We start from the raw sequence: 9188 nt of genomic DNA on the forward strand, positions 1-9188 counted from the left end.
TAAACCAGTAGACTCCCGAGTCATGGCCCACTAGCTAAACTGTCACAGCTGGGTCGTTATGTGTGGCAGTAAGAGGCTCCACTTTGGCCTGCACCTCTTCCACCTGAGGTCCTGGGCTCATCATGTATTCTGAGAGGTAGGATAGCACAGAAGGGTCATTGGTTCAGGCCATGTGTTCTGCTGTGGGTGCTCCAACCTCCCAAGGCTTGCGATAGCCAGTTTCTACAAAGCCAGCTATTTCTGAGTCTTGAGTACACCCTATGGGTCTTCATGGAATAGTTAAGAAGTCTGTACCCCAGAGCCAAGATGTCTGGGTTTGAAGAGCAGGTATCACTATTCCACTAACATTCATTGCCTTTGGACCATTTACAAAGGCCTGTCTGTGACTCGGCTCCCATATCTGATGGGTTGCTATGAGGGTTAGAAGAAACCATACTTACAAAGCATTCTACATGCTGGGTGTCTTGGTTGGGCTTGTTTGTTTGCTTGTGTGTTTGTTTTGTTGTTTTCGACTTGACATAAGCTATTGTTATCTGGGAAGAGGAACCCCAATTGAAAAACTTCTTCTACAGGCAATCTGAGGGGCATTTTCTTGACTGATAACTGTGGGAGGGCCCAGCCCACAGTGAGTGGCATAACCTCTTAGTAGGTAGCTCTGGGTGGTATAAGAAAGCAGGCTGAGCAAGCCAGTAGTCCTCACTTCTCCAGGGCTTTAATTCCTGCCTTGGCTTTCTTTCCCGTGAAGATGGACTGCAACATGTAAGCCAAAAATAAAATCCCCTTTCCTCCCTAAGCTGCTTTTGGTAATGCAACCGCAAGACCACAGCAATGGAAAGCCAACTAAGACAGCCTCTGAACTGAGAGCCTTGGTCAGAAACCACAGAGCGTGGGACAACTGTAACCGCATGTGAAACACCGCAGATGCCCACAGAAGATAAAGATGGCAGGTGCCTGGAGCAAGGCAAGCAAAGAAACTCAAAACACAACATTTCCTCGTAGAAGGAACACACATTTCCACACCTCCGCTGGAAGAGAGCCGGTGTAAGCAGCCCTTCACAGGCGGCAAGCTGGATTGGTAGCTTCTGTGCCAAGCCGACCTTCAGCACCAACCCCTCTGGGGTGACTTGGTAAGGGGTGTTCCATGCTGTAAAGGGGTATTGGCAACATAAAAGTCTGGGAGGAAATGAATGGCATCGTTGAAGCAGGTGTGTCTCTCCTGCTTGTCGGAATGGCTTCCAGAAGGGCTGATGGGGGAGTGGCTCTCTAGCTTGGGATTCGCCCAGGAGCTCCATTCACAGGCCTTCTTCCCAGCCCCTCTTTTCCGAGCCCTCTGATCTCGCCGCACCCCAGTCTTTGTACCTAGCCAGAGCCTTTGCTCTGTGCTGTGTCAGCTCCAAGGCAGCACAGCCCCAGTAAAGACAAGCTCAGACTGGAATTTGCCCACTGCAGGATTTTCTGTCTCCACTAACTTCCAAGACCACCTCTCAAGGAATTAATCTTTTTTAAATGTATTTTATTTATATTCATGTGTCTCAGAGGGCATCAGATTGTCCAGAGCTGGAACCACTCAATAAGGATTCTGGGAACTGCATCCCGGTCCTCTGTAAGAGCAGCCAGTGCTCAGAGCACCTCTCCAGCTCCCTATTTATATATGTGTGTAACTAAAGAGGTACTAATTATTTGAATCTGATGGAAAGACCACTGATTTTTTCTCACGCACACATGGGATACACATGGCTCCGATGTGCATATAAAAATAAGTAAATAAATGTAATAAGTATTTTTAATTAAACATTTAAAATCCTGTTTATAACATTTTTGTTGCGGTTAAAATGCTAAGCGTGCATAACCAGCATTCTTTCATTCTTGTTAACGTGTGTGGGTGTCTGTCTGTGTGTATGTCTGTGCACCATGTGCATTCAGTGCCACTTGCATCCCTGGAATTAGTTACAGATGGTTGCGAGCTACCATGTGGATTGTGCTGGGAATTGAACCTGGGTCCTCTGGAAAAGCAGCCAGTACTCTTAACTACTGGGCCATCTCACTGACCCTCTCTTTGACACGTTAACTGTATAGCTCACTGGTGCTAAGCACAGAAGCACAGCTGTGCCACATGGTCTCCAGAAATCAGTCTCAAAAGGGCCTGGGCCTTAAATTCCAGCACTGAGGTAGAGGTGGATCTCTGTGAGTTCAAGGCTATCCTGGTCTACAATCGAGTCCCAGGCTAGCCAGAGCAGTGTAATGAGATTCTGTCTCAAAAGAGGGGAGAGGGGCTTTACTGCTGCAACAACTACAGTTATGTTTAGCACCCAATAGGCTCTGGGTGCTTTTTGCATATTTTCTCTCTCGGTTTTTCAAACAAGCTATTGTGTCTCTCTTGCAGAGATAAATCTGAGGTACAGAAAGGTTAATCCTGTTCCCCCATTTGTACCTAGTAACTGCTGAAACCAGAATACAAAGGCAGGCAGTGTAGTTCTAAAAGCTTTGTGGTTTATTTTGTAACAATGGGCCTCTGAGCCAAGGTGTGTGGAGGCAATACACACACACACACACACACACACACACACACACACACACACACACACACACACACACCCATACTCCCACAACCCACCCCACCCCCATAAGCCAGGCTGGAATGTTCTCTTCTGTATCTGCCATGCCTGAGTACTCCTGAATCCCCTGCAGTGGGCGAAGGAAGGAGTGCTTATCCCAAGCTGGGGCAAACCAGGGGTCTGCAGCCTCCCTCTGCCCTCAGTGTAGTCTCAGGCTAGGCCTAGGCCTGAGCATGAGAAGCCTCTGCACTGGCTCTCTGGGTAAATCAGTTAATCCCTGGTTTGGGAGGAGTGATGAGTCATAAGGTCACCTGATGTCCCATGATCCTGTGTTTGGTTTTGTTGAGACCCAGAAGCCCCCAAATGGTTAATTATTTCTCAAGGAAAGAGTTAGTACTTCCTGAAGTGGGCTATGTCCATACCCTTCAGGTCGACAGAGTCATTGCCCTGGGCTTGCTGGCTTCATATATCACCTGGTTTGCTAAGCAACGCCGGATCTGCTGAGTCATAGGCCCAGGTGGCCGATGTGACTGAACTTCATCTGGAAGCAGCCAGAAAGCCTTTTCTGTCCCACTCGAAGGACACGGCCTCTGCCTCTCAAGTTCCAAGGGATACCCTGGAAGCTCTGGGCCCGGGGACTTCTGCAGCTCTACCGCATGCCCCACGCCCCACACCTGCCTTCCCTGCTCAGCCAAAGTTGTGCAAGGTTTGCACTCGCAGAGCAGTCACATGCTTGGTCTTGGTTGCAAGGACACGCGCGAGACGCTCACCTTCTGACCAAACACTCTTTTTTAAAAAGTGCCGAATGCACTGACCAAGCCCTCTCAGCAGCGATCCCAGACGATATGACTAGACAAACCCTAGTGTGAAGGGGTACCTAGGAGACTCCGTGACTTGGTGCCCAGAGAGCTAGAGCTACAGGCCCAAGAATCTGAAGCTGGAAGGAGGGATCAAACCCTGGCTGGGTTCTGCCACGAGGGACTTTGGGTTACTTTCCCTTTCTCAGCAGCCACTTCCGGGTTTGTAAATTGGACCTAATGGAGTACCCACTTTATAGAGCTGTTTGGAGATTAAGGTGGACCACATAAAGAGCTTAGAGGAGTTAGCATCAGCCTTTATGGGAGTGGGTGTGGTTCATCCTTCTACCCCAAAGGGCTTAGAACAGTGCTGAGCAGGCACTAAACGTTTAACAACCGGTTAACTGTTATTACTGCCTATGTTTTGCCTGCTAGTCCAGGTAGTTCCAGGAGTCTGGAATTCCCACGAGGCTCACACACCACTTTTGCTATTGATGAGTACTAGCACGTAGGGCTCCCATCGACCCATTCACAAGTTCTGAAGAGTGTACCCTTTCTTCATAGTCTTGCCAATGCTAAAGCTTATTGTTTTGAAGGTTGATTTTCTTTTTACTTACATGTACTTGTGTATGCTGTCTGTGGGTATGGGTAGGTGCCCATGGAGGCCAGAGGCATCTGATCCCCTGGAGCTAGAATTACAGGTAGTTGTAAGCTGCCTGGGAACCAAACTTGGGTCCTCTGGAAGAGCAATTATGTAACCATAACTGCAGGGCTTGAATCTTTAAAATTTTGCTCATCGACTAGGCCACATCATTATTACATTCTTTCACTATTTCAATTTTTAAATTATGCATACTTTTTAAGCTCAATATAAAACTTGGACTTATATGACTATCAATCTTCAACACCAAAAGAAAAGACAAATAAATAAAGAAGTGTAAAACCGATAAACGATATGAAAAGTAAAATATCTCTAAAACCCAAGCTTTCAAAAGCCAGATGCGGTGGCACAGGGACGAGATTACCAGCACTGGGGAGACGGAGACACAGGCACTGCCTCAAGTTCCAGGCCACCCAGGGCTACCTAGGAGGGGGGTGGCTAGGGAGGGAAGTGTAGATCAGAGAGAGCTGGTTCAGAATGCATGAGGTCCTGGGGTCACTCCCAGCACCACACAAACCAGGTGATCCCTGGACTCTTCAGGGCAAAGCAGCAGGATTAGAGGTGCAAGGTCATAGCCACTAAGTTTGAGGCCAGCCTGAAAGGTGACTATTGTTAGTTTTACTTGTATGATAAAAGAAAGTTTATCTCTACAAATTATTTCCTATAAACACATAAATGTAGATGATATTTAGTCTATCTCACTTAAATTAATATATATAAATCTATACACATATAAATTCATATATATATTCATAGTCTTCTCCTCTACCCAACTGCATTTCTTTTTCCTTTCTGTTTCTTAACATGGAAGACTTCACAAATTCGTGTGCCATCCTCCCATAGGACCACGCTAACTCTGTATCCTTCCAATGTTAGTATCCTGGCCGAGGAAGCCAGCACCCCAGCCCCATTTCTTGGCTGTCCCTTCATGCCATCTGCACATGAGCTGCTTCATGGTAGCTTGATACTGCGTATTTCCCAAGACGCTGTAGTAACTGGGTGGCATTACCGCTCCGCATCCGCTGCTCTGCGCTTTTCATTTTGCGGTGCTGCAGGGATCACCCTGTCACTCATGCCCGTTTCCATAGAGATCTCAGAAACAGGCTTTCCTTTGAAATTTGCTAGATGTGTTCATCCTAAAATCACCCCGCCATTTTATGCCTTGGACAATAAAATCGAAATGCCCATGCCTAGCCTTGAATATCATCAACTTAACATGTACTATTTATCGGCTCGGCTGTTGTTTATTGCTTTGTTGTGTCTATGTAGATGAGAGGAAAACCTCTGGAAGGGTGGGCCCTACTCCACACTATGGGTCCCAGGGCTGTAACTCAGGTCACCAGACTTGACCACAAGCGCCTTTACCCCCTGGTTCCTCAGTTTGTTGTCGTCGTTGTTGTTATAATATCAAGGCAGAGTCTATGTAGCTCAGGTTGGCCTCAAACTCTGAATTCTCCTGCTTCAGCCCCCTAAGTGCTGGGGTCACGGGGGTGCACACCTACCCAGATACTTTGTAATTTTGACGTTAGTGCTCACCAGTGCTTTAACAAGTATTTCTCTACTCACTGATGGATCCAGCTCATGTTTTGTGTTTGTCAGGCACTTGACTTTGATTTTCTAGCCCTGGGTCTATTCTGTCCCCCATTCCTTCTCCTCTCCCCACATCCTTCTTTCCTTCCAACAGAAATGTATTCTTCTCTTCCAGCTGTGAGACAAGATGGGACTCCCATCAAGATGGCTGCCGGCCCTGCTCCCTCTGATGTCTCTGGGAGGAGCCCCTCCTTGCTGCTGCTCAGCCTTGACAGCTCTTGCTGAACTCTGGCCTTCCCTGGCTCAATGCTAAATCCCTCGAGCCTCCACCTCGGCTGCCACACAGCCAGCTTTATCTGTTGTTTTCCCAGCAGGTTGATGGGCGACTGTGTGCAGTGCAGTCATTTTAAGTCTTTTGAAACCCGGATTAGTTTATTCTTTGGGGATGTGGCCAGTGGTAGGTTTTCCATGCTCTGATGGATGGCCCACGGCCATGCACATATGCAGTAACTGGACTTAGTGGGTTATCTAGAAGAAGAAAAAGAAAGAAGGGGAAGAAGAGAAAATGGTGACATCAAGTTGAAGGGTAGACATGCTGCACGGAGTAGGGCTGGGGTGGAGAAAATGTGTGTGTGGATATAATCACATTGCATTCGTGCATAACATTCTCAAAGGAAAAAAAATAAGTTAAAAAGTCCTAAAAAGTTTGGGTTTTGGGCAGCCTTTGGCCAGTTGAGCAGGAAGTCTGGGGCTCCCATGTCTCACACTTTCTTTTTTTTTTTTTTTTTTTGGTTCTTTTTTTCGGAGCTGGGGACCGAACCCAGGGCCTTGTGCTTCCTAGGCAAGCGCTCTACCACTGAGCTAAATCCCCAACCCCTCACACTTTCATCCACAGAGAAAGCTTTCAGCATTGCTGCAGCATCAAATGGACCCTGGGGAGAGCGTGGTGGGAATGAACAGCTCTGCATGGTGTAGCAAGACAGATGGGACAGCCAGGCCAGGAGACCCGTGCTCCTTCTGATCTCAGCATAGAGCTGAGTCCTCCTGGGACACTAGGAGAGGGATTCCCCACCTTCTTCCCAGGAGGCACCTAGGTACTGAGGTGAGAAAGGGTGCCCTGGGCTCCTTAGAAGGTATGGATTTGTTCCTGCCTGTCCTGAGGCTTAACAAGGCAACAATGAATCAGGGTAAACATGACTCCAGGGACTAAAGGTCTTTCCCAACCCCAAAAGAAGAGCTTTCATTTTCCTTTAGATATTCTATGTTTTGAAACCTGTTCAAGATGGAAGCTTTATTAGAGAGTTTGATAGGTTAATTTAAGCTATTAACTGAGACACGTTTCTTCACTTCCAAGCTCTTGACTGGGGAGGTGTTAGCCAAGTCTGTGAAGCCAGAGACTGTTGCATAACAGCTGTTTTATGGCTTCTGCCTCCACTCTTGTGGAGCCAGGCTTGGCACAGTAGGAGAGTCAGAGGGAGGGTGCTCTAGGGAAGCTGGTGCCCTATGGTCTGAAGCACCCCCTTCCCTCTCCCAGACTGCACAGCTGCATGTCCCATCTCTCCTACACTGGATGTGCAACAGAGGACCTGACTTCTGAGTCAGTCACCTGCCCCTTCACTGAAACAGAAAATCAGGGTCTTAGGATCAAATGATACAATGAAGTAGAGTAAATATCTCCCGGTGGTGGAAACCTATTAGTTTAGATATGATAATGGTATTATAGTTTTGTTTATTTACTTATTGTAACAGTTGAAGAAAGGTATTGTTGGATGTGAGGAAATACACATGCAACAGACACAAAGAGAAAAGACCCTCTGCAAAGCAGAGGCAGGACTCAGAAAGCTGAAAGTCCCATATGTAATTTTGCTGTTGTTGTTGTATTTCTGAGATAGGTTCTCACTATGTACCTAAGGCTAGTCTTACACTCATGGCAATCCTCCTGTCTCAGTCTTTAGAGCATTGGAATTACAGGTATGGAGACTCCGTGACTCAATAAAGATTCTTATTCTTCCTCCTCTTCCTCCTCTTCCTCCTATTCCTCTTCCTCCTCTTCCTTTCCTTCTTTGAGTCAGAATTTCATGTAGCTGAGGCTGGCCTCAAACTCACTAAGAAGCAAAGGATGAACTTGAATTCTTGATCCTTCTGCCTTGAAGTCCCAAGCACTGGGATTGCAGGTGAGCACCCACCATGCCAGGTTTTTTGAACTCAGATACTCTACCAACCAAGCTACACCCCCAGGCAAGAATTCTCATTTTAAAAAGACATAATCGAAAATATTTACACAAGGAATAATGTTTAGTGTTTGTTTTATTTATTTATTTATTTATTTATTTATTTATTTATTTATTAGCTAGGCACAGGTGCACATGTCTTTAACACAAGCACTCAAGATGCTGAATCGGGTGAACCTTCCACGAGCTAGAGCCTTCCCTGGGCTGCACAGCAAGTTCCAGCGTTATACAGTGAGATCCTGTCTCAAATAAATGGGTAAATAAATAAAGCTCTAGCTGGAGGTTGGGTGCAATGGTATATACCTGTAATTCATTTGGGAGAGGTAGAGGCAGGAAGATCTGTAGTTCAAGGCTAGCCTAAGCCTAAACCACCAATGGAGTTTGAGGACAGCCTGGGCTTGACAACACCCTGTCTCAAAAAGAAATGAATTCAGGACAAGAAAGATGACTCCGTGGCTAAGAGCACTTGCTGCTGCATCCTGAGGGCTGGAATTCAGATCTCTGCACATAAGGGGCAATGGCGGCTCACGATCTGTAACTCCAGCTCCAGGGAATCTGACCTCCTCTGGCCTGCTCTGTATACCGCACATACAGGTGCGAAGATAAATGGCAAACCTTAATAACAAAATAAATAGCCAGGTGCCGTGGTGCCGCCTTTAATCCCAGCACTGGGGAGGCAGAGGCATGCAGATCTCTGTGAGTTTGAGGTCAGCCTGGTCTACAGAGTGAGTTCCAGGACAGCCAGGGCTACATACACAGAGAAACCCTGTCTCAGAAAAGGAAAAAAGAAAGGAAAAGAGGGAAGGAAGAGAAGAAAGGAAGGAAAAAGGGAAGGAAGGAGGAAAGACTTGGTATTTAAGAACATGTCCAATAATCTTATTTTTACCATGTTATAGGTTTACAAGAAGGAAAAAATGTGAATGACTTGGCTTCTCCTTCCTAGTGTTTTAATCTCTAAGACTGAGAATGATGATTACATTAGAATTCTTACTGTTCACCTTTATCTGTCTACTTATTACTGTGTGTGTACATAATGTGTATATGGGTGCACTATGAATCAGAGGCTGACTGACCTAGTCTCCTGCCTCTGAGTGGGTTTCTGGGATTGAACTCAGCTGTTGGGTGGCAAACATATTTACTTGAGACATTTTGCCAGTTTTTCTTAGTCTTCTTCCTCCTCTTCCTCCTCTTCTTCCTCTTCCTCCTCCTCTTCCTTTCTGTGGGGAGGGCACTGGTGAAGCTAGAGCCTTACATAGAGCACTGAGCTATATCCCTGGTCCTCTTTTTCACTTTTACTTCAAGACATGGTTTCACCCAAGTTGCCCGGGCTAGTCTTGAATTCAACCTGTAGCCCAGGTTGGCCTTGAATTTGTAATCATTTGCCTCAGCCTGTGCCACCGGATCCAACCCTTTA

The sequence above is a fragment of the Rattus norvegicus genome, chromosome 2, assembly GCF_036323735.1.
Source record: "Rattus norvegicus strain BN/NHsdMcwi chromosome 2, GRCr8, whole genome shotgun sequence".
Taxonomy (NCBI): domain Eukaryota; kingdom Metazoa; phylum Chordata; class Mammalia; order Rodentia; family Muridae; genus Rattus; species Rattus norvegicus.